This window comes from Callospermophilus lateralis, unplaced genomic scaffold (assembly GCF_048772815.1).
Source record: "Callospermophilus lateralis isolate mCalLat2 unplaced genomic scaffold, mCalLat2.hap1 Scaffold_609, whole genome shotgun sequence".
Classification (NCBI taxonomy): Eukaryota; Metazoa; Chordata; class Mammalia; order Rodentia; family Sciuridae; genus Callospermophilus; species Callospermophilus lateralis.
The window spans coordinates 63,096-89,679 of NW_027514618.1; the positions used below are offsets into that span (position 1 = coordinate 63,096).

Consider the following 26,584-nt stretch of genomic DNA (forward strand, 5'->3'; position numbering starts at 1 on the left):
TAAAAGTGTTTTGAAGTAAATGTTTACATTAACCGACTAATAGTGAGGTAGAACCTACTGTGTTCTTTAAATATTATATTTAACTCTGCATGTTAAAAAAGAATAATTATAATATTTTCAAATTCCAAATTGGGGTACTCTTTATCTTCCTGTCATCTTTAGACCCAGAAAAGGAAGGCCATGCTCTGTGTCTAGAGCTTTTCTTGATCTTGCCCTTTCTCTCCTCTGGCCTCACTCCTCTTCATGAAGCTCTAACCTTGAGGGATGAGGAGATTTGCCACATAAATCCTCTTTCATAAGACCACAGATAGTCAAGACCCCATAATTTCTTTTTCAAGCTCAGGTTTCCTTCAGGAACTCCATGTCCTTTTGAGGTCCATCCTCCAATGGAAATACTGTGCATTGTTCTGCTCATCTCAAGCTAAATGGAATACCAAAGTTGGCAGCTTTGGGTAGCAGGAAAGGGGCACAGCTTGTACCTTAAGGCTTATAGCCCACCATATGTACATGGTGAAGCCCTCATGGATTGATATGGAGCTAGAGTCAAGGAATGGAACAGCAGTAGGACTGACTGAAGTTAGAGGCTAGCCCTCTGTGGACCACCACATACTTCCCTTGCTATTCTAAAAAATACAAGTATTTTTGCATTGACCTGGCATCTGAGGTTGTTAGGAAGTTGTCTTTACAAAGTAAGAATATAAAAATTTAAATTTTCATCTTATTTAAAGTATGATTTACTATTTAAAAATATTTATACACTTTGTATGTAAGGCCTTAAACTTATATTCTTGTCTCAGGTCCCAGTTTCCAGATATGTAAGTAAATTTCATATTCTTTTACAGTTGTACCAATCTTGAATTTATTTTCTTATTTTAGGAAATCAAATTCAAATTTAGAAATTTAATGTAAAGTATTTTCTCTCTTCTTGGTTAAGATGAAATTTATCAATTGCTTTGGTATTGAGTCCAATTCTAATTTCTTTATTTCTCTTTCTTCCTTTCTTCCTCCTCTTCCTCCTCATCTTTTTTCTGTCAATGATCGAAGAAACAATTTATTTCACAAATTTGACATCAAGGATAATGCACAACTTTAAGTATCATTATATACTGTCTTTGAGTAGTTTCATATTTCTTGTGTGATTTTTCTGGCCCTTTTCTCCATGTAAACATCCCCCCAAAGAACCATGTAAATATTTTACTGAATACTGTAAAAAACATCATGATGTGATGTGGGGCAAATTGGATATGAGGACAGATGGGGAAAACAGAGAGCATATATCGTGGGTCTCATTGTTTTCTTTTCTTTTTTTTTTAATCAGATAATGAATGCTTCTTTATGTTCTTTTAGTGTTACAGGAAATAATTAAACTGCTCTTTATGTATTTATGTAGTATATACTTTATAACAGTCCTATAAAATGGGTAATATTAAGTTTAATTTTACACTTAAGGAAATTAGAGACATTAAATAAAGTTGCTGTAGGTCATACAGTTAATATGTAAGAAGGCAAGATTCATACAGGGATGGTCAATTGCAGAAACCATCCTTTCAACCAGAGGCTCATGATTAAAATGCTGTTGCATTATTGCTTTGAACAGCTTCATTTGTATCCTTTCAATTCACTTTTTGTTAAAACTTTTGGAAGTTTCCGTTTCACCATTATCATTTTATAATTACTTAATTTTTTTTCTTTTCACAGTGGGATGCCATCACTGAAATGGATGAACACAATAGGCCTATTCATACTTACCAGGTATGCAATGTAATGGAGTCAAACCAAAACAACTGGCTTCGAACAAACTGGATCTTACGTGATGCAGCTCAGAAAATTTATGTGGAAATGAAGTTCACACTAAGGGATTGTAACAGCATCCCTTAGGTCTTGGGGACTTGCAAAGAAACCTTTAATCTGTATTATATGGAATCAGATGAGTCCCATGCAATTAAATTCAAGCCAAGCCAGTATATAAAGATTGGCACAATTGCTGCTGATGAGAGTTTTACCCAGATGGATTTAGGTGATCGCATCCTCAAACTCAACACCGAAATTCGTGAAGTGGGGCCTATAGAAAGAAAGGGATTTTATCTGTCATTTCAAGACATTGGGGCATGCATTGCCCTGGTCTCTGTTCGTGTTTTCTACAAAAAGTGTCCCTTCACTGTTCGAAACTTGGCCATATTTCCTGATACCATCCCAAGAGTCGACTCTTCCTCTTTGGTCGAAGTACGGGGCTCTTGTGTGAAGAGTGCTGAAGAGCGTGATACTCCTAAACTATATTGTGGAGCAGATGGAGATTGACTGGTTCCTCTTGGAAGGTGTATCTGCAGTACAGGATATGAAGAAATTGAGGGTTCTTGCCATGGGAAGGAACATTTAAATAATTTATTTTGCATTTAATTATTTTTTAAAAGTAAACATGTTCTACAATAATTTGAAAATAGTAAACATTTTGATACTGCTCCTAATAGCTAATTACAGAAAAAAACCGACTCCTATTATCTATTTGAAAAATGTATAATCTGTTTTTTCTTCCTGGGAAAACATATTATTTTTATTTTGATAAAGGAGTTAAACACTATGTATTGTGGTTTTCACCTACTTTTATAAAGAATACTAAAATAAACCACAGTAATAAAAACCAATGGGGATTCAAAATAGGATTTGCCTGATGTCCCGGTGTTGGTGGTTTAGAGACACTGTCATGTTGAAACACCATTAAAAAATGATTGCATTTTTCATGTTGAATTATAATAAAAGAATAGTATTTAAGTGTACTTAAACGGGTAATTCATGTGTTTTATTTAAAAAAAATAAGCTAGTTTATACAGGTGTTATGTGTTTGAAGGTTGAAGGTTGAGTATTGACCTTTTCAGAAATTAATTTATCCCTTGTTATTATTAAGTACACTTTCCAGCCACATGACACATTAATTATTTATTAAAATAGCAGTATTTGTATAAGTTCCAAGTATTAGGATATATTAATACTGCATAATGCTAGTTAAGTATAGCATTACACAGGGTTAGATAATGAAAGACCTGTAATTTTAAAAGAGAGACATTTTTCCTTTTTTATATGAAATATCTTATGAGGGTTTATTAATTTAATGAATCTATATAAAGATTTTATATACCCTTGATAAAGATCATCTATTCAATTATGTTTGTATTTAGTACTCAAAAACAAAACACATATATAGAAAAAAAGTTATTTTCTTGGTAAACTGTAGCATACTAGAGTTATTTCCTTCTCAGAGATAAATTATATACAGATGTTTGCCGGCAGTGCCATATTAAATTTTTTGACATCTTGGTTGATGCTATATTCACAGTCATTAAAAAATTCAGAGAAAATAAATAAGGAAAAAAATACTTGTTTTTATATAAGGGTCATGGGTAATATATATGAACTTTCAAAGGATTTATCTACTCATAAAATGTTTGGGTTCTTGATTCTTGAAAAGTTTGCTAGAGGCTCCAGTGATCCTCATGTTTTATAGTTGGAGAACATTAATATTGGCATGAAAAGTCAGTAGTGTGTATTTTATAAAGCATGAACTAGTCTTCTTCCACTATTTAATCACTCAAATATATTTCATTCAGATTTATCGATATAGATTGAACCTAAAATTTTTACTCACCTAAAACAAAGATTTATAATGGAGAAAAAATAAATCATAAATGATCCTGGATAGATTTATAAAATACTTTACACTTTTTACTATATTTTTAATACAATAAATATTTTATACATATGAAAAATTATTCAGTGAATGGGAGGGCAATTAGAACTTGGAATAAAATATACCTAAGGAACCATACTGTTTTGCCACATTTTAAAGTACATAGAAGTTACAGGCTTTGATTGATTAAAAATAATCAAATTTTAAAAATATTTTAAAAATTGTTCAATAATCCAAGGATTTATGTGATTAGCTTTTACTATATTTGTATTTTTATGGCATAGACCACATGATTAAAGTAACCAACCATGATGACTAGATATCTTTTTACTTGACATGCTTGTTGTGTAAAATTTTATTCTTTGTATATGCCCTAATATTTCTTTATTGTCTGGCAAAGGTGATTTTGGACAAATGATAAACATACTCAGATTGTCCAGTGCTTCTGCATGTCTATTTTTATGTCTTGTTATCTTTATTCTTATTTACCTGGTTACAGAAATATGAGGAAGTTGGGATAGTATAAATGTTCATCATCTTCTTGTACTATATGCCAGAAACTATAAGGATTGAACTTGAATTTTACGTCCATGGCTTACAAAGTTTGAAATAAGTTTTTGTATCTATTTGTTATTTTGTAAGACTGAAAATAACCACATATGGTTTTAATTAAATATAAGGACATGCTGTTAGCAAAGAAAAGGGAATTTGAGTGGATGCAGAGACTAATTTTTTTATTTGTTCTAATTACTTACTCATGACATTAGAATGCATAAATGGAGTGTAATTTCTCATTCTTCTGGTTGTACATGTTGTAGAATCATGTCGGTCATGTAATAATATATGTACATATAGTAATGATGTCTTATTCATTCTACTATACTTACTACATCTATACCCTGCCTCCTCCCTTCACTCCCTCTCTACATAATCCAAAGTACCTCTATTTTGCCCTAACCACACCATTCCCCTTATTGTGAATTAGCATCTACATATCAGAGAAAACATTTGGCCTTTGGTATTTTGGGATTGGCTTACTTCACTTAGCATGATATTCTCCAGCTCCATCCATTTACCAACAAATGCCATAATTTCATTCTTAAGGCTTTGTAATATTCTATTGTGTATATATACCATATTTTCTTTATCCATTCATCTGTTGAACGTCATATAGGTTGGTTCCATAGTTTAGCTATTGTGAATTGAGCTGCTAAAAACATGGATGTGGCTGCATCAGTATAGTATGCTGATTTTAAGTCTTTTGGGTATAAACCAAGGAGTGGGATAATTGAGTCAAATGGAGGTTCCATTTCAAGTTTTCTGAGGAATCTCTTTCTGCTTTCTATATGGTTGCAACTATTTGCAGTCCCATGAGCAATGTATGAGTTTACCTTTTCCCCCACATCCTAGCCAACATTTATTGTTGCTCATGTTCTTGATAATTGCCATTCTGACTTGAGTGAGATGAAATCTTAGTTTTGATATGCATTTCTCTAATTCCTGGAGATGTTAAACTTTTTTTCAAATAGTTGTTGATCTATTGTATTTCTTCTGTGAAATATCTGTTCAGTTCCTTAGCACATTTATTGATTAGGTTATTTATTTTCTGGTGTTGAATTTTTTTATATATCCTGGAGATTAACATAGAGACCCATTTTTAAACTTTTTTTGTGACACCATCCTATGTTCTGTACAAATTATTTGCTTACAATTCTGTAGTCAGGATATCTGGACTAGGTTCACGGGGTGGTTCTTATTTGGTCTTAAATACAACTAAAGTTATTTGAAGATTTATCAGAGCTGGATGTCTAAGAATGGCTTCATACACTTATATTTCTATATCTAGGATCTTTGAAGTTCTAAGGTTGCTTACTGTCTACATCCTAATTATACTCTTTTAGAGTGTTTTATTTCAGATAATTATTCTAGTATTTTTCTTTATTGGTATGTATATTAAAAGTGATTATTCCCAATAGTATTCAAGTGACTTCACAATTGGGCCCTGTTCTGTTCTTTTCCTAGCCTTGGATAATTCTGTGTGCTATTCTATTTTTATTATTTTTGAAACTTTTCTGTGCTTTTCCTGTCCCTTTTTTTCAAATTTTATTTAGCTGCTCATTGCCCTTTTCTTCCTTTTTCTGCAATGGCATTTTATTGATCCTCCGAAGTGTAGCAGAAATGTCCTATGTCTGGCTTTTCAATGAGTTAACAGCTCTCTTCTCTATGTTAACAGTTTTTACTAATTGTTTATTTGCATGTTAAACCTGGCTATCAGATAAAAGAGGTGTATTTCAACCTTGCCTGTGTAATAAAGGGTAGGAAACTGGTTGATGGGAATGTTTCTGTGGCACTGAGCGTGGACTCTCCTGAGTAAAGGTTTAGCTTCTGGTGGAGCTGCTCCCTGCACTGTTTATCCTCATCTATGAAACAAGAAAGCTCCTTTCAAGGAGGGTTTCAGTATTATAGATCTGGAAGGCCTTAGAAAGTAATGTCATCTGTCATTTTATGACTGGGCACTAAATTACTAAAAGCGGAGCTTCCTTTTCTGGGGCCTACAGTAGTGACCAACCCTAGACTGAGAATTGAAGCTCAGATGTTTCTCCTATGGGCTGTTGTGAGTTTTTCCTTTCTTTTTTCCTCTATTCTCCCTTTCCTTCCTCCCTCCCTTTCTTCCTCTCTCTTCCAATCAGTGGTGCTCTTACTTTGTATTAATATTTCCTGTCTGCCAAGCCCAAAATAATGGAGGTCTGTTACACATTATTTAAGACCCCTTTCAAGCTGTTGTTTATTTTCTGTAGTCCAATATACTTATTGTTAGGACAGAATTGACACATCCATTCTGAAATTTAGGCTACCAAGAATAATGGAAAAAATACAGATTTATGTGGAACTTTGCAGATAAAGATCACAAATAAAAAAATTTACAGTGAAGCTTTGTATACTTTCATAATTTGCTTGAATTAATTTGAGAGCTCTATGCAGTAGACACAATAAGGTGGTTTAAAGTTGAATAAATTCATATATATCTATATTATCTGTATCTACTGAATGATATATAAGTACCATGTTTATGTAATTAATTATTGTATTGTATCCTAAAGAATTATATCACTGAATGTTTGAATTAGTGATGCCTTTCTCCAATATTAAGGCACATCTAGATCCAAATTCTAGAAGCACAAAATGAGAAGTATTCTTATCCTTGTAGTATCAATCAAGTTTAAATAGAAACTTTATTATGGCAAATATGATAAATTTTAAAAAAAATGCAGGGATATAGGTTACTGTATTGTACCTAACAAGCATTATTATAATTTTGGCTTACAAATCAATTTATTTTTGATAACTATTTTAATTCTCTTTCATAAGTTCCTAAGTGAAACTGTCATACTGGGCATATTGATATTAGACATATAATTTGTAATTTATTTATTTTACTTAATGTCAATTCTTGTTAAGGATTTGAATTAAAAATGAAGTTGATTGGACTAGCATTGGAAATGCTAATTTACATCAAATAGTCTTTCACTTTACATATCTAAGATTATTTTAAGACTATATAAGAAATGACTGGATATGACATGCAAAGTTGAATGCAATTTTTGTTCACTTGTCAGAGTCCTAAAGTGACATGAATCCCTAATAATCTCCTCTGGAACATTAATTTAAGATAATCTCATTAAGGTTGTAGCATTTCTACTTTGAGTTAAATAAAAATTGACAATTATCTGCATCACCTAAAAAAAATTTTTTTAAATAAGAAATGTCAGTTTAAGTTTAGAGTTTTATATCTGTTGGGCATACATACATACTACAAGGATACTTTCTTTAAGTATAACATGATATGATTAAATAATATTTAGCTATGGAAATTATAGTTCTAAGACATTGAGAATTTTTCAAAACCTTTGCTTTTTTCAAGAACATGGTTTTATTTGTTTATTTTCTTTCTAGTGCTGCTTTACAATTCAGGAGGAAAGGATGGTGGCATTTCTCAGACCATTGCATTATTGTGCATAGAGGTGAATGGGATATACAAGGCCTTTAGTGACTTAGCTATTGATTTGATCTTCTGAAGAGTGTTGTTATAAAGGCTTCATGGCACAGTCCTCTGCTGCAGTTCAGAAACATTTATACTCTGAGTTTATGATCTTCTGTCTAATCATGGTATCAAAGATGACTGTGGAAGCAGAAAGCATAAAGACATTTGAGAGGCCAGGATTTGCTAGCATTAAATAAGGGGGTTTGAGGATATGATGAAAAGCTGGAAGGTGAGATTGGGATCAGAAAAAAAAGGGCAGACTTCCTGGCCCAAATAGTATTTTCGTTTTTGAAAGGCTTTCACATAGTAAATATAAACTCTTGCAATATGACCTTCGATTCCAAACAAAGATGATTTGTCATGAAGCAATTCCAGGCTTTCGTCTGACTTGAGAAGAATATGAAATCAAGAAGTTTAAAGGAATCTAAAAATAGAAGGAATTATTGCTAAGTGAGACACAGTAAAGGGGAATAATTACATTATTCTTTGTTCTTTATCACAATTTTAAAAATAGGTCAAAATATAAACTGTCTTGAAATGAAAATATTTATGAACTTATTTAAATAATATTTAACATTAATTTTACTCCCTATATTGTTTTTCTGGCTTGAAAACTATAAATTATGTTTTATAGGGGTTATGCTTAAATTTTAAAATATTTTGAGCACATATATTTCTGGAAAGGGATAAATTGATCTAATATCTGTTCTTTTTCCAAGCATGAACTACCTTGCAACACACTGGAATTGTGACTTTCCTTGTGAATATTGCCTAGAATTTTATTTTATCTTTAAAACACACAAACACACACACACACACACACACACACACATTATTAGCTGTGTGGAGTCAATACTTAGTTACACAAAGACATACTAACAATTTTTAAAGTCATCACCTTTCTGAATGTCTCCTTTTCTTTTCACTGAAGTATATTCTTTGGTAGTTCTTTTGGCAGGATTCTATGAGTGGATATGTTCTTTAATGGATATCTAAAAATATCTTTAGGGCTGTGTGTGTTGCTCAGAGGTGGAGCACCTGTTAGGCCCTGGATCCAATCTGCACCTCCTAAAACACACGCACAAAAAGCCCTTTGTTTTCCTTCCCTGCTCAGTGATTGCTTATTTGGTCATAGAATACTAGGTTAGAATTGTTTTTTCTTGAGTACTCTGAAAAAAGTACTCCTTTTCTATGACAATGTGCTGCTTAATGATGTGCTGCTGTCCTGACAGTTATTACTCCTGAGATCTTCTGTAGGATCTGTATTTGCTGTTCTTCATTTTCAGGATGATGTATCAAGATGTATGTTTACTTTTCCTCCTGCTTATTGTGGGTTTTTTTTTTGTGTGTGTGTGTGAGGGGTATTGCTTTCTTCTGTTTTTTCTAGAATTCTTATTAAGATTTTTTGAACACTTTCACTCTATCCTCTTTGAAATTCTATTTTGAATATTTCAATCCCAGTACCAATTTTCATGAATTTTCACTTTTGACAGCACCTAGAAAAGAGTTTATTGTATCTATTGAGGCATTTTTACCTTCATTGGTTTTAATTTTTTTGATTCTCTTATTGTTTCTGCTCTGCATACTCTGTTTTGTAATTCATTTCTCTCTTTTATGGATTTATATTATTTCTGATAGATTTTCAAATCATATTGAAATAGATTTTGAGTCAAAATTAATCTCCTCATTTTTATTGAGGATATTGACCATATTTCTAAGCATTTTTGTCTATAATGTCCTTTGGATTTCTAACATAGGCTAATTTGTCTGGGAATTTCACATTCTGTTTTCTTTACTTTTTTTTTTTCCTTTTCCTTTGTTGATTTATTAGTTGCATCAGCCCAGTCCTTAAATACAGAAAAAACTTAAGAGGCATAAGAAATTTACCAAAGAATTTATATTAGTATCCTGGTTGACAGGTGGGTAGTTCCCCTTCATGCAGTGACTTGGGGACCAGACTTCTTGCATTTCTTAAAGCAGCTATCCCTGAGAGCTTGGAAGTGGTCTGTGTCCATCTCAGAGACTGTAGGAAACACACGTTCCTTTTAATCAATTCGTATTTGAAGAGACACAGATTTCTTTCTATAACAAACCAACAGTAAGAATTAATACATGACCAAACCTGGCTGTAAATAGGGAGTAGGATATTCTTAAATGATGTCCCTGCTCAGTAATCACTTTTCAACAATAGTTTCCAAACATGGATGAGAAAGTCTAAATTTTTCTATAAAATTGTTCATCTTTGAAACAGTCTGCCTCCTCTCTTACAAAATGGACACACTCATCTTCATATGTCTGATAATGCAGTGTTTTATCTATCCGGTTTAAATATGTCTTCTTGTCATCTGGGGATGCACAAATAAATGACAAGCCATCTATTACTAACATAAAATATACGATAGTGTAAAAAATATAGAATATTCCCAGGAAGAAAGGGGAATAATGCTGGAGGTTATGTTAAGTGACTAAATGAGACACAGGAAGGTAAACACACAATGTTCTCTCACCTATATGGATATTTAAAAACAAAATCACTTGGAATATATAATAGTGATTACTAGAAGTAGGGAAAAATGGGGGGAAGAAGAATAAAGCAAACTTTGGTAACAGGCACCTAAACACAATTAGAAAGAAGTTCTAGTGTTCTACAGCACAGTGGGGTGTCTGCAATTCATAGTAAACTTACATATTTTATGTGTAACTACTAGAGTGGATCTCAATATCTTCAAACACAAAGTAATGATAAGGAGATGGAAATCTTGATTACATTGATTTGATCAGTACATATTAAATGTATTGAAATAATCACATTTTGCTACACAAGTATGTCCAAATTATGTTAAATTTTTTAAAAAAATGTTAATAGAGATGGAAATATTAATTTTCCTAATTTTATTATTTTATAATATATACATGTATTAAACAATTAAACTGTACCTCATAAATGTGTAGAATTAAAAATAAGTCAAATGAGGAAAAGGGGAACACACAGATGTGACTGCACCTTAGCAATGATGGACCCTATGGGGCAGGCACTATGAGGTTCTGAATGCTGATTCAGTGGTACACTATTATGCATTGTCCTCAGTGTCTCCTGGCTCCACTTTGTGAGCTTTTTTTTTTTTTTTTAATCATCATGACCATTTCTGATATATTGAAGGGCGAGCAGCTTTTATCGTAATGCTCATCCATTTCTGGAGTGCACGAATTGTTTTACTCTGTAGCCTCTTTTAGTCTAGACTCATGATTTGTTGGCAGTAAGATTTCTTAAAATTCATGGCATCCTTTTGATATATTTGTCAATTCTATTTGCCAGAATCCACATACCAAGTCCATAGCTGTTAGATGTGCTCCATTTATTAACTTACCCATTTGCTGCTTTACTCAAACTCCTTCTTTAACTTAATGCAGCTAATTTCGGGTCATCTTAAACACTATTTTTCTTATTTTTTTCTGTTTGATATTGAAAAAAAAATCATCCTTTATCATCCTGAATCAACTCATGTTCAATTCTTTCCAGTTTTCCTTTTCTGTTTTTGTTTTTGCTCTTCTTTCCACTAGCAGCATAGCTAATTATTGCCTGGGACCCTCTCTTCCTGAAAGTATCTTCTTAAACATATATCAAGTAACATTCTACACACCCACACACACACACACACACACACAAACACACACACACACACACACACACCCCATACTCTTAGCCTGCTTTCCAGCTCAAGATTTTTCCAAAAATATTATTATTACATAATAGAGGTTTGCATTTATTTAGCCTCCTCTTAAGTTTACTATATCGCTAGCCCCCTGGTTACTGAGCTTAATGTCATAGTTCAAGTTTTTTTTACATGTCAGTTGAAGGGCATAGCCATATGTATTTTTAATACTTGAGTTAGGGTACTACTTAAGAGCTCAGGTAACAAAATCAAATTCTAAATCCTAGAATCTTAATATACAGAAGTTTGTTTTTCATTCACATAAGAATTCCAGGTGTGCCTGGTTTCCAAAGCATACATTTTTCATCTCCATTATCATCTATGGCCTTCCAATGAATGTAAAACTAACCTCATAGAAGACACAACTGTTTCTTAAAAGTCTTGGCATACATGTGTTATATAAGCTTGACAAAGTCATGATAGCACACTTGTAAAAGTTATATAATTAACAAGGTAAAGGTTCTGAGTGCAAGTAGCAATATTAAGCTCCATCCAGTGCAGGTAATAGAGAATTATCTTTTTTGATCATCCAACAAGCAGTTAACACATGTATAAATGTTCCATGAAAACACAAACTGAACTGAATATACATTCCTAATTAAACATTAAAAGTCATTTTTATAAATTTAACCTCTTTTTCATAGCAATAAGTAGGATTCAAGTCTTTTGAAGAAAGTGTGATTATTTCCATGTACAACCCACAAATAGCACCAGGGAACAGTTGGAGTAATTTGCTCACTAATATATTTTGTTGTGCATTGAAGGTTTAATGTCAAACCTTTATCAAAGAAAACTGTCCTAATTTTATAAAAATGCAGTATAATATAATTGTAAAATATTGTACTTAATAAATATGTGCATATTAAAGAGTAAATGATAATCATCATACTAATAAAATTAATAATGTATTCCTGTATAACTAATAAAATTATGATAATTATAAAACTTAGGGGATGATTTGAAGTTATACGTTCTTTTTTCTCTTAATATTTTATTTAATATAAAAAGTTTTTTAAATTTTTTTATTTATATATGACAGTGGGATACATTACCATTCTTATTACACATATCTCTGGTTGTAAACAAAGTATATTTACACCAATTCATGTATTCATACATGTACTTTGGATAATAATGTCCATCACATCCACCATCATTTCTAACCCCATACCTCCTCCCATACCCTCTCACCCTCTTTCCTATCTAGAGTTTGTCTATTCCTCCTATGCTCCCTCTCCCTACCCCACTATGAATCAGCCTCTTTTTATCAGAGAAACCATTCAGCATTTGTTTTTGGGGGGATTGGCTAATTCACTTAGATTTATTTTCTCTAACTCCATCCATTTACCTGCAAATGCCATAATTTTATTCTCTTTTATTGCTGAGTTATATTCCATTGTGTATATATGCCACGTTTTTTTTTATCCATTCATCCACTGAAGGGCATCTAGGTTGGTTCCACAGTTTAGCTATTGTGAATTGTGCTGCTATAAACATTAATGTGGTTGTGTCCCTGTAGTATGCTGTTTTTAAGTCCTTTGGGTACAGATCAAGGAGAGGGATAGCTCGGTCAAATGTTGGCTCCATTCTCAATTTTCCAAGAAGTCTCCATACTGCTTTCCATGTTGACTGCACCAATTTGCTCCCACCTGCAGTGTATGAGTGTACCTTTCCCCCACCCCAAATTCTCGCCAACACTTATTGTTGTTTGTCATCATAATAGCTGCCATTCTGACTGGAGTGAAATGAAATCTTAAGAGTGGTTTTGATTTGATTTGCATTTCTCTAGTGATGATGAACATTTTTTTCATATATTTGTTGACTGATTGTATATCATCTTCTTGTAAGTGTCTGTTCAGGTTCTTGACCCATTCATTCAGTTATTATAATAATAATAATAATAATAATTATTATTATTATTATTATGTTTAGTTTTTTGAGTTCTTGATATACCCTAGAGATTAGTGCTCTGTCTTATGTGAGAGGGGTAAATATTTGCTCCCAATATGTAGGTTCTCTATTCACCCCACAGATTTTTTTTTTTTTTTTGTTGAGAAGAAACTTTTTCTCGTGAGTCCATCTCATTTATTGATTCTTGTTTTTAATTTTTGAGCCAAAGAAGTCTTATTAAGGAAATTGGGGCCTAATCCCACATACTTAACTAAAAAAATATGATACTTATAAAATATAGGAGCTGATTTGAAGTTATATGTTTTTTCTCTATATTCAGAGCTAGCATTGAAACTACAGTGGTATGATTGATTGCATATATTCTATATGAACATTGAATAAGTTATTTTAGGATATTCTCACATCTAAGCTGTATAGAAGTATACTTAGAAGGACTACAGAGTTTAAGTTTCCAGTAATAGAGTATATAAAAACCAATGTAAAAATTGATAGAGAAAAAGAGATAGGTGGTTCAGGGTTTAAGAATAGGGTATATGATGTAAATACACTTTAAATGTTTATTTAAGATAAATTGTATCTTTTATGCAAAAAGAGCATTTTAATTTTGGTTATAGCTACAATTACTACTATTTTCTGGAACAGTATTCTGAAGGTAAATATATGTGTGTGTGTGTGTGTATATATATATATATATATATATATATATATATATGTCATATAAAATATATAAATATGTATTGTATATAAAATAAGAGTATATATTATGGTGATGGGGAGAGATTCTTATTTTAGAGTTCTTTGAGACAGTGACATAATACAATTTTAAGAAATTTCTTGTGTTCTCAGTTATGCCTGTGGCCTTTTAAAGAAGAAATTTTTGTACTCGATTTTTCTTCTATTTTGGTTGTAGTACTTTACAAGGAAAGTTTTTACTATTATTTATAGTTTTCCATCATGATTTTGTGTGAAAAATAAATTTTGATAACTGATTACTATTTTCAATCTGAATTTAGTAGAAACCATCTGTTTTGAGAATGAGTCTCAATAAATATGGAATTACTACAAATGTTAGTCTATAACTAGAAAAGGTAATCTCAGTTTTAAAAGCATGAAAAATCATGGTGCAGTGATAAGTTTAGAGGAATGGAGATTTCCAGTTTCTTGTTGTTCTACAAAGACTATCACCACATAAAGAAGGATGGAATAGCAACAACAGATGGCAACTTTGGGAGCATAAAATCTGTTTCATCTTCAGCAGTTGACAAGGAAAAAGCATGATTAATTCCCATTATTTGATAATATTAAAAATAACTACAGTAAAAATCATGAAGATCTCTTGAAAGATGTAAATCTTTTGTGTTGGACAGAGATAATTACCCATTGTCTTGGACAGAATTCTATAATAGAATCATAGTACTTTTGGTCATTTTCTTAAAATGATTAATATCCCTTCATTTCTTTGTCTTACTTCTAATATTCCTCTGAAGTAAGCTGCTATACAGGATTGGCTATTTTGTATCCAAATGAACCAAAGAAGCCTATGTTCTTTGTATCAATGTTGACTAATAATTTTAATTCAATTAAGTATAAAAAGATTAGTTAATTTGTTAAACTTTGAAATTGCAATAAATGGATTATGTAAGAGCTTATTCTCAATTAATTTAATAATTGCATTATGACCAAGAGCCTACTCTTTTTAAAGTCTAATTGAATGTGGGTGTATTCCATGTAATTATAGATTGTTAATGTGAACCAATTTGCCATGCATATGAAATTCTATATTTAATTATGCAATTTTCAAAATTATCCTTTAAAATAAATAGCAAATAACACACACTACTGAGGCAAATTATTGAGAGTTTTCATATTTGATCATAAGTTCCTTTTTTTTTTATTTAGATGACCATTAAATTTCCCTACTTACCTATTCATGAATATGTCATATATTAATGTATTCTCTTAATTGACCCATATTTGATTCATAGAATAACTTGGTCTTGATGAAATATTGCTTTAATGTTAAATTATATATATTCTTTATAGAAAATCTGGATGAACATATTCAAACTAATGCAGTGAATCACAAAATTTTTATTAGTGATGTAAAAAAGAGTAAAATAATTAGGTTATTGAGTTCTTGGATGAGAAATTTAGATATTTGGAAGATACAAATGTTAATTGAGAGTTATGAACAAATCACATTCAATTGTTACTGTTTTGCCGCTTCTAAATCAGCAGAAATGACTCCAAATTTTATTCAAAATAAAAATGGAATGAAATGTAGAAGAATGTTGAAAAATAAAAAGGGAAAAATATCTGAACAATAATTCAGTAATTGAATTAAAATGTATTCAAGGGAAACTTGAAATGTATAATATCAACACCTCAAGAGAAATCTATATTCATAGTTCCAAGTAGAAAGGGAAAATAGGTTAAATTATATGAAGTAATTAAACTATGGTAAAATAGAGATCATTGATTAATGGAGAGAGACTAGATGTGCTAATTAATTCAGTGAATCCTACTTACAGAGATTAAGATTGGGTTGGGGGAGCAATAGTGATTTGGATGTGGGGATAGTACTGCCACCTCTTAGTAGGGCCCCAGAGGTGATGCCTTCATAGTTTAAAGCAGCTTTCTTTAGAATGTAGGATATTAGTATCCAGTGCAGTTCAGGGATCTATTAAGAGGCAGAGAAATACCACAGAGGATTTAGCATTGCAGTAAAACAGCTCTGAGGCAACATAGTGATTTGTAGGATACAAATTGAGGCTTTCATAGACATTTACAACTCTGACAAAACATTAACTTAAAAGAATCAAAAAGAAACATTACTAATATAATAAAACAATGTTGGCATAAATTTAATCCTTTATTTGTTTGTATTATTAGGAAGCAATCACCTAGGTATTTACTATGGATTATGATCAATCAGAGGAAACTTTTGAGAGCCTGCTTGCCAATCACAGCCTATTTTTGTAAGTGAAGGTTTTTTGGAAACACCCACGTCCATTTGTTTGCATGTTATCTTTCCAGGCTTTGAAAATAAATAGCAGAATTCAGTAGTTGTGTGGGAAACTCTATGGCCTACATAGTATAAAATATTTGCTATCTGCTTCTTTACAGATACGCTTACAGATTCTTGCTATGTATCTGGAAATACAAATGAGGTGGTCAAATGTGTTAGTTTTAGGAAGGTATTAATGTGTAACTTTTTTATTTTTTTAACAATTAAACATAGCATAAAACCTCTAGTGGAAATATTGTCCTCGGTGTTAGCTGTCTTTTTATTCATTAATTTTATTAAAGCATCTGTGCTTAAGGAATAAAATTTCAAAAGTAATTAATAAAGGATTAGATATTGATCTTTTAAGATAAATTCTATTAAGAGAATCTGAGAGAAAAGAACATATTCATAAAATAAATCTAAAATGTGTGTGTGTGTGTGTGTGTGCACACGCACAAATTTTTTCTTTCGGGGTTGTTGGTACAGTGTTACTGACTTAAGAGAGTACTTCAGAAAATTCTCCTTAGTACTAGCTGTTGTTTCATTCAGCAAAATATTAACTATTGTCCAAGCTAAACACTAAAAATGCATTTCTTAAAAATTGGTAAGTAACTTATATTCCTTGTAATAAAGGATGTAGAGAAGCAAATGATAACTAAAATTTAGGTTGTCTTTTACTTAAAAATTACTAGAAAATGGATTTATGTGAACCAAAGACTCGATTTTCAGTAGGTTTTCAGGTTTTATTTCTACCTTCAGATAATATTGAACTTTCAGCAATGTAAAAAAGCGTGTTTATTAAGGTATGACGTAGAAGTAGCAAAAATGTATTGCATATTTATCATACTCTGGAAACTACTAATTAACATAGTCCCTGTAAAATAATACACACATGCCATTCTATTCAATACTACTTGAATAATTTGCAGTTACTTTTATTATAGGAATATATTTATACATATAATATATAATATGTATGTATATTATATGTATATATTATAAAATATATGATTAAATTATATACATACAGATATTCAAATAATTCATCATAAATAAGGATTTGAAAACTAATTTGACAGTTAATCTTAAAATAATTTTCAGTATTTCACTGTGGACATTATTATCTCCTTCCTAAGTGTAAGTGTACCTTATGGTATTTGAAGAACAAAGATTCAAATGGCAAATACCATAAGTGTAAGTGTACCTTATGGTATTTGCCATTTGAATCTTTGTTCTTCAAACAGAACTCCTTCCTTTCTTTCTTCTTTTCTTCCAATATTCCACATATCCTAGGATACATATGCAAAATCTTAATAGATATGGAGTAGATTATTTGATTTATCCCTCCTTCCATTGAGGGTTTTATTCTTTCTTTTTTTTTTTTTTGGTGTGTGTGTGTGTGTGTGTGTGTGTGTGTGTGTGTGTGTGTGTATGTTAATGATGGATATCTGGCTTCCATTGGAAGGCAGTATGATTTTTGAAACAGATGCTAAACACAACTAAATGATCTGCTTATAATTTAATTATTATCATACCAACAATGAAATGCTAAAGAGAGTTCAACATTTTGAATGTCTTTTTAAATGAATATTACTTCAAAGGGCTAATGACCAAAATATGTAAGAATTCTGAAAGGAGAATGTGGTACTACTTTGAGAGAATTCTCCTTAATGTAATAGCAATGAATGTGTTTTTGTACTTACTGTCTAGTGGCGATGGAATTGTAGTATTTCATGAAAAATATCTTAATTTTTTTGTGGCAGCTTGACTGTTTTCCCAGATGGTCAACATTTCAGAATTTGCCTTTTATATATATTCATAAACAAGATGAAAGATTTAATTCTAATTAATACAATATCATTAGTAGATCTCATGAACTCTCCAAGGATAAATAATTAAACTGAAGTTTATTGAGAAAAATTTTGTTATTAGATAAAAAAAAATTACCAAATTATTGACTTATGTTTGTCAACATTTTCACTCCCTTTTCATAAGAAGTTATTAATTAAAATTAGGAGCAAATGCTCATGTAAAAAAGAAATTAGCATTATACATCAAAGGTATCAGAAGAAAGTCTTATTAGTTGACAACTTCACTAAAAGAAAACAAAGGAAATGTATACTGCATTGAAAAAATCAGTACTAAGGCAGCAACCTGAAATGATTTTCCTGACTCTTTCTCTGAGTACGGCCACAAAACAACAGTGGTACTTTTCTTTAGAAACATTATATACATTTGTATCTTTTCCAACAAATATATAAGGATCCAGGAGTGCTTGCATTACTGGGAATTCCACTTCTAAATTAAGAAAGTCATTGGGACCTATCTAGTTCATTTTTCAAATGCCAAAATAAAGATACTTTTAAAATTACAAAACTATTATAAAGGCAAAAAAGAAAAAATGCCACCACTTCCAATTTAATATTAAAAATATTCATATATGACTAATTAGTATGAACTGTGTGAAATCCTGTGAGCTTATATGTGATAACTGAAAGAAATATGTTACTAGGTGTAGAATAGAAAGGGCTCCAGACGGGAGAGAACACTACTGGTGAGGTTGGTGCTTGAGGGAATGGCCCTGTGTCCAGGAAGCCCAGCTTCTCGGGAGTTACATGTGACCCCCAATCCCTAAGACCTTTACCATGTTCACCCATCTCACAGAAAGCAGTAGTTTTAAATTTTTATTAGCAACAGGAAAACATCACTGATAGAAAATCTGTGGGAAGTGAAACTTTTCAAATAAGGGAAGACATTTAAGGAAATTCAACACTGTTAGGTTTTATTTCAGAATGGCTTGAGTTATTACCTTTCCTTGGCATACTTAAAGCTTTTCACAGATATGCAGGTTGTTCTTTCTTCCATTGTTCATTCTCTCTGAAGAAAAACTAACAACTTTGTTCAAGTACAATGATAATTCCCCAAATGGTGAATGAAGTAAACATTGAGAATGTGTATTGTACTAACCAGCTTATTGCAGGTGTTGGTGCTCTAGGATGTTTTTGCCTGTGATAGTTCATTTAATAAACACAGTGATTGGACAGGAAATCCTGTGAGGTCATTAATGAAGTGATAGTATAATAGTAATGAATTAGAAATAATTAAACATATGTTGTAAAATCTTATAGCTGTATTTTCTAATTTTTAATAGAATATCTTAGAAGTGATGGGTCTTAATTTTTGCACCTGGCTCATTAATAATTTCTGCCCACTTTTGTCGTTATATATGGCTTTTTACATTTGATACTTCGGATAGTCAAATAGTCATCTATATAGAAATCAAATTGTGCAAAATTCAGTATGACTTCAAATAAGTACTATATCTTTCAATATTAAATCAGCACTTATGGTTTTAATTTTTAAAAATCTGAATTTTCACATTGAATTCCAAGCCTTTTCTCTAAATATAAATATTTTCTACAGAATCTATACTTTAAAATATTCCTCTTAGATTGTTATTAGCTTCCCAGTCTATTTCATTTCTATCAATTGAAGTGAATTTTCCTTTTGAGCTTTCTTTTGGCACTCCACTTTTTAAATGAATAAAAACTAATTTACCTCCAGGTAATTTTGTTTGTTTTGGTACTGGGAAATGAACAAAGGAGAGCTAAGTCCTTGAGTGCTGAGCTATATACCCAGTTCAAGAATTTCTTGAGTTTTCTTAGAGAAACTCTTCATCTCAAGGAGATAATTGTCTAATTAATATGAACTTCCCAATTTTAGAAAAGAACTAAACTGATTACAAAAATTCTACTAGAATTATTTACATTATAAGACATTTGTTTTCTTTAAAGTACTGAACATTTAGTTAAAATTGAGACACATTTAAGGCTTTTTAATGACAGCCCTGCAAATTATAATGACATAAATTAAACTATACTTTTAAAGTAGTAATTTCATAAGCACTAACATTTGTTTATAGTTCTGAACACATTTTCACAATCGAGATGATGAACATATTTGTTGTTCCCAAATAATTTCTTTCTCCTGCTATTCCCTGTGGTCAGTCTCTGTGGCTTTATATATTAGTGTCTATACATTGGTTCACATTTTCTAGAATCTTATATCACAAGGTTATATACTATTTTTCCCGACTGCTTTGATTCAGCATAGTTATTTTTAAATTTTTCATGTGTTTGTTTATTTCAGTAATCAATTTCCATTTATTTGAGTGTAGAACATTGATTCGATACCAGTTTATTTGTTGATGGAAATTTTGGTAGTTTTCCATTTGGGATTGTTACAAATAAGGTTGTTAAGGATATTTGTATGTAGTTCTTCAATTGGACATATATTTTGATTTCTCTCAGGTAAAGAATTGAACATATAGGTTATAATGTATAATTACATTTTAAATACTTTTTTAAAGTTGTTGATAGACCTTTATTTTATTTATTTATATGTGGTGCTAAGAATTGAACCCAGGGCCTCACACATGCTGGGCAAGTGTGCTACCACTGAGCTACAGCCCTAGCCTTGTATAATTACATTTTAAAGGAAATACCAAACTGTTTTAGTGATTGTTCATTATACATTTTCATCAGTAGAATAGGAGAGTTTCATTGGATCCATATCCTCAGTGGTTTGTCTTTTTCATTTTAAATATTCTGAAAGGTTATAGTGGCTTCTCATTATGTTATCAATTTTAATTACCCCAATGATTAAAGGTGTCTAATATATTTTCATGAGTTTATTTGTCATTTTTGGTAAAGGGTCATTTTAAATTTTTTTAGTTCTATTTATTGGGTTGTTCCTTTAAATATTTTTGATTACTTTTTTTCAGTTTATTTATACAAACCTATGAATGATTATTATTTCAGAGTTCTTGACATACTCCTTCATCAAAATTAGGAGTTAAATTTATTTTTCCTCATTCTATTTCCTGTCTTAAGAAATTTCCAAGTCTTAATTTTAATGAATCCCTTTAATTGATCTTTTTTTCTTTTATGAATCACTTTTTTGGTAGTAGCTGATTGATTTTGTTCTGTTTTTTGTTTGTTTTGGGTAGTCTATTCTCTTTGCTGGAATTTCTGTTTTTGCTTCATGTAATCGTTCAACCCAAAGGCTACAAATGCTTCAAGGATGCTGTTTTCAAATTCCAAACAAAGAACTTGGTTGGAATCAACAAAAAGGTCTTGGACATTTCATTACTTACTCACTCCTGGGTGATGGTGGGCTGGAATTTAATGGAGGTCCATGCTTGCCTTCAACCTGGGGGAGTATTCATTTGATAGGTTGCATACACACTGTGCAGGTGGCTTTCTTCAGATGTTGTATGAGCATATTCCTTTACTTTACAACTAAGGTCACTCTCTCTTCAGTGCCTCTCCCAGGGACTGGAGATAAGCCAAGTGGCCAGCTATCTCCCCTTCTACATCTCCCTCATCACCACAGTCTTTCAGAGACCTTCTTGTCACTCTGCAAGCTTTCCTAGGCACTGATTGGTGTTTAGCCCAATAGTATTATGAAAAGTCTGTTGTTAGGTTCATAAATGTTTAGGATTGTCACATTCTCTTGATGAACTGATCACTTTCTCTTAGTGAAATGACCTTCTTTGTTCCCGTGTGATTGTCTAAGGGTTGTGTGAATACTGGTGTGATGTCTGAATATAGAGGTGATGTTTGAATACAGGATTCTTCATTTGAATTTTTGGTCCCTGTTATTAACCTCTTTGTGTTGTTTATATTGTTTCCCTTTGAACTTGGCAGTCCTTTCCATGAAGTGGCAGGAGTTTTTTTTTCCCTGAGTCCTTGATTTTGGCCTCCCCTATGTATTTCAGAAAATGAAATGGAATATAAGTTATAAATGTGTGCCAGTTCAGAATCTGTGTCTCAAGAAATTTAGCTTGTCTTGACTTGTTCTTCTCTCCATCTGTCACTACCAGAAGAGCTTTCCATGCATTTATTGGAACAGATTGATCCACCTACCCCATAACATTTCATTATTTACTTTATTTACAACACAGCTCTTTGTACAGTTCTTCCTCAACTATGGTCTGTTCCCAGAATTACGTAGCTCTTCAGGACCATGGACCTGTCTGACTATGTTTGCCTATTATTAAGATTATTATCTCAGAATTGGGCTTGACACATATGAAGCAATGAGAAAAACATGTTTTGAATGAATGTGTTGTCCAATATGCTACTTTATGGATATGACCATTTCTGGGTATGCCACAGACTTTAATAGAAAACAGAGCTTTCTGTTCCATGGTATTATCCAGAAAGACAGAACACAGTAATGTTAACCTGAATATAGAAAGTACAGTAACTGATGTATTAAGGAATTATGACATGTTGTTATTTTAATAGGATAGCATTTTAAATTTTTCCAATAATTGCCCCAGCTATGTTCTTATGAGATTTCCCTTTTTCCTCAATAGCATCTTTCTTGTCTTCTTCTTGGACCAATGCCACAACTTTTCAGCTATGGCATTATTAGTTTATTCTATTACTTATTCATTTGAAAATGTCAATTTCAAATTTTACTCAAAGCTTTTTTGACATTTCCCATCTGTGATAACAGCTCTTGTAATTTCATGAGTACTTGGATATGGGTGGTCTTGAAGATATCTCTTTTCTCTGCCTCCTCTATGCCAGCTCCCTCTCTAATGTGACAGGAATGGTCAAATGTCTTGACCTGACTCGGAGAGACTGCAGTTGTCTTTTTGCTGGTTATTTCTGCTTCTCAAGTTGATGATCACTTCAGATGTCCTCAATTTGCCTGACCTTCCAGTGCCTAATTCTCTTGTGTATGTGCTTTCTGCTGAGAATTATGTAAGATGTGCCCATTTCATGGATCACTGGAGAAGCAGGTCAAGATTCAGCTCCATATATTTCATCTTTCTGTTCTTCATTAAAATCCAACAAATACTGCTGCTGGGGTACCTTTTCCCAATGGCTTCTGATTGAACGAATGTTAGCAGGTCAGCTTAAGCCCCTCAGCCTTATTCCTATCTTTCTGGCCCAAGGGTAGTTCATAGCCTTGCTTCAGCATACAGTGGGAAGGCAGGGTGCTCACAGAGCTCATTTTCTTTATAGATATAAAGGGAACTTCCAACTCTCTATTTTAAACAGTGTCATGACTAAGCAGCAATAAGTTGGTCCATTTACCCATCAATGTTTCAGAAGAGAAATCTAATTTAACAAGTCAAAAGAAACATTGTGTTAATTTACCTGAGATAATGGATTTGTTATGAGGAAAGATTTATTTTCACTCATAGTTTATAGGTTTGATCCATGGTCCTTTGGCCATTTCTTTGCACTTGTAGTGCCACAGTACATGGGCAGTAGTATATGTTAGAGGAGGCAATTCACCTAATAGCAGCCAGAAAGCAAAAAGAGCTAGGGACAAGGCCCAGTGAGCCCTTCAAGGACACACACCAGATGACCCAACTTCTTTCCACTAGTCCCTGCCTTTTGAAGGTTCTACCACCTCCCAGTAGTGCCACAGCTAGCAACTCAGCCTTTAACACACAGGCCTTTGGACCATCAATATCCAAACTATAGCAGACATTTTAGACAACTTCAAAGATCTTTCACCAGATTGTACTCACATTATTCCAAAGTCCATTCATTGTTCCTTATTGCTCTGTTGACTGAGGATACTGAATCTGGCAAAACTTGATGAACAATTTAAGTTATCTCTTCCCAGGTATTGGACTTTGTGAATTGGTAGATTACTAGAAATGATCAACTTCAATTTGGTGTTTGTTAAAATTGCTGTTATGTTAGAGCACAATATATTGTTGTGCATATTTCAACTAAAATGGGTGTTTTTTATGAAAACATTTTCTACTTTTTACCCTTTTTATTTTAATTTTGCTAGTAAAATGATTCATACTTTTAAATATTGTGAGATTAAATTATTGTTACTATTTCATACCTTTCACAACTTTATTTTTTTTTAATTTCTATGTTGATTTTTTTAAGTGTTCTAATTCCACATTTTATTTTTTTGTAGTGGGGATTGAACCCAGGAGAGATTTGTCACTGAGTTACATTCCTACCCCTTTTTTACTTTTTATTTTGAAACAGGGTCTTGCAAAATTTGATGAGGCTGGCCTCAAACTTGTGACCTTCCTGCCTCACTCCCAAAATGCTGGGATCACAGGAAGGAGCCAACATGGGTGACAACACTATAATTTGTTATGCTTGTATATCTACTTTTTCAATTAACAATTTATTTCCCAGAACCTGATTTAGATTTTGGGCATTACATTCTTATATTACTTTCATTTTGTAATTTGTCTTTTATAATTTGTTTTTCATATTCTGATATCACTACTGTATCTACTTACGTGGTGAAATGTTAGATATAATATAAGCTAATAAGAGTAAAAAACAATTGTCAGGGAAAATATATTTTTCAATTTCATATTATGTAAATTTTAGAAGTAAAATTTTAGACTTAAAAATAATTTACAGTGTTTCTTAAAAACTTATTGTATATGTGTATTCACTTACATACAAATCCTCAAATAGGGAAATCTTGTTTTCTCTTTTGAACAGTTTTATAAAATTCTGTTATGCATACTATCAGATATCACCCTGAGTAGACTATCAACTGTAAGGTTCGCAGAATTTTTGTAACATTTATACTTTAAACCCTGAAGTTGATTTTTAAAATGTATTTTAATGGAGGATATGTTTTACATTCTAGTACATTGTATTAGAGAGTAAAATGGCAAAGCTTATCCCTCTCAGAGTTCAGTCTCTGTCCTTTCTTTCCATCTTTTAGAGAAGTCTTTTAGGAGAAGATATGGTGGTCAGTTCATTGCACATTCTTTTAGAACAATTATTTGCATATCAAAGTCCAGATGGGAATAAACATAATCTGTGGTCCCATCTGCTGATCTCACTGTTCTGAGACCTAGTATGGAAATAGCATTAGATTAGAGAAGACAGTTTAATTTTTCAAATAATACTGGTTTCTTTCAAGTGATAAAATACACAAGTATTTGCTATATGTTTAAATTATTAGTTATTTGAGATCACTGATACCAAAATAAATTATTGTTCTCAGTTATGATAAGAGGTGGTAACATGTCATCAGAAAGTCTTTTTACAGCTTGCTTGATTTAATATATAAAAAATTGTCATTAAATGATTATCAGCTGTAAGCATTTGAATAAATCACTTTTTATTTTCACAGTAGACACAAAAATCCTGGCATATTTTATATCTAACTGACCTGGAAAAAACCCTTAAAGATGAACACTTTACAATCTCAAACATGGAGAGTTTGAACAATGCATGAAATGAACACATGGATATTTGTTTTTTTTTTTTCTTTGAGGAGCTAAATTTAGAATCTAAATATAGAAGATATAGTTTAAAATTTCAAACTCAGGAAATCAAGAAGAATTTTTACAGGATTCATTTTACTGACATCTTCTATGAGCCAAGATAACCCATTGGCACAGTCTCAGCCCACCAAGAGTTAACATTCACAAAGCTGCTGTCTTATTGCTCCTAGGGTATTTTTTCTTCCTATTTTAGTGTTAGATATTTTCAGTGACTCTTGATTCCAATTTTTCTTATTTGAAATATTGCCTAAAAATAAAACAAACACAAAGCCACTATTTGGTGATGAGATTTCTGGTTTATTAAATCCCTGCAGAATGAAAGCATTTTGTGAAACAGTAAACCCATTTAAAGAGTTATTTATGATATAATGTGAAATGCTGCCTCTATGAGCAGTTTTAAAAAGATGTTGTGTAGTTTGGTGGGGAAGTTTGCAGGCTGTGAAGACAAGTTGACTGAATCCAAAGCTGAATTCCGCCACTCATAGAGCAGTGTTCAGCCCCTATGATGAAGAGGAGATAGCATTACATAAATCTTGAGGTTGTTATTAGGAAGAAATGAGGTAATGTACACAGAGGATTTAGCATAATACCTTTGATTTTATAAGCAGTCCCTATTGTTATGCCAAATGTTATACTCTTTTCAAATTTTATAATCTAGTAGCTTAAAATTTTTACTAGAGAGAGAGAGAGAAGACAGAGGAAGGGTGCAACAAAGGAGGGAAAGAGGAATGGAGTTTGTTTTGGGATTAATGGAAGAATTAATTAAAATATAGTTTTTATATGAGGTTTGGAACTGGATAGAAAAACTTTATATCTCCTTTTTTCACATGTCCATGTTCATGTTTCCTGAAGAATATTGTTCTCAATAGAATTTTAGCTATTTTTACTCTGTTAAGAATTGGCATGAATAAACATTAACATG

General features: G+C 31.9%; 1 pseudogene; it reads left to right on the plus strand.

The window, feature by feature from the left end:
* The first annotated feature begins 1,698 nt into the window (after positions 1-1,698).
* The window catches only part of LOC143389226 (ephrin type-A receptor 6-like), a 160,474-nt pseudogene continuing 135,588 nt past the window's right edge, over positions 1,699-26,584 (plus strand).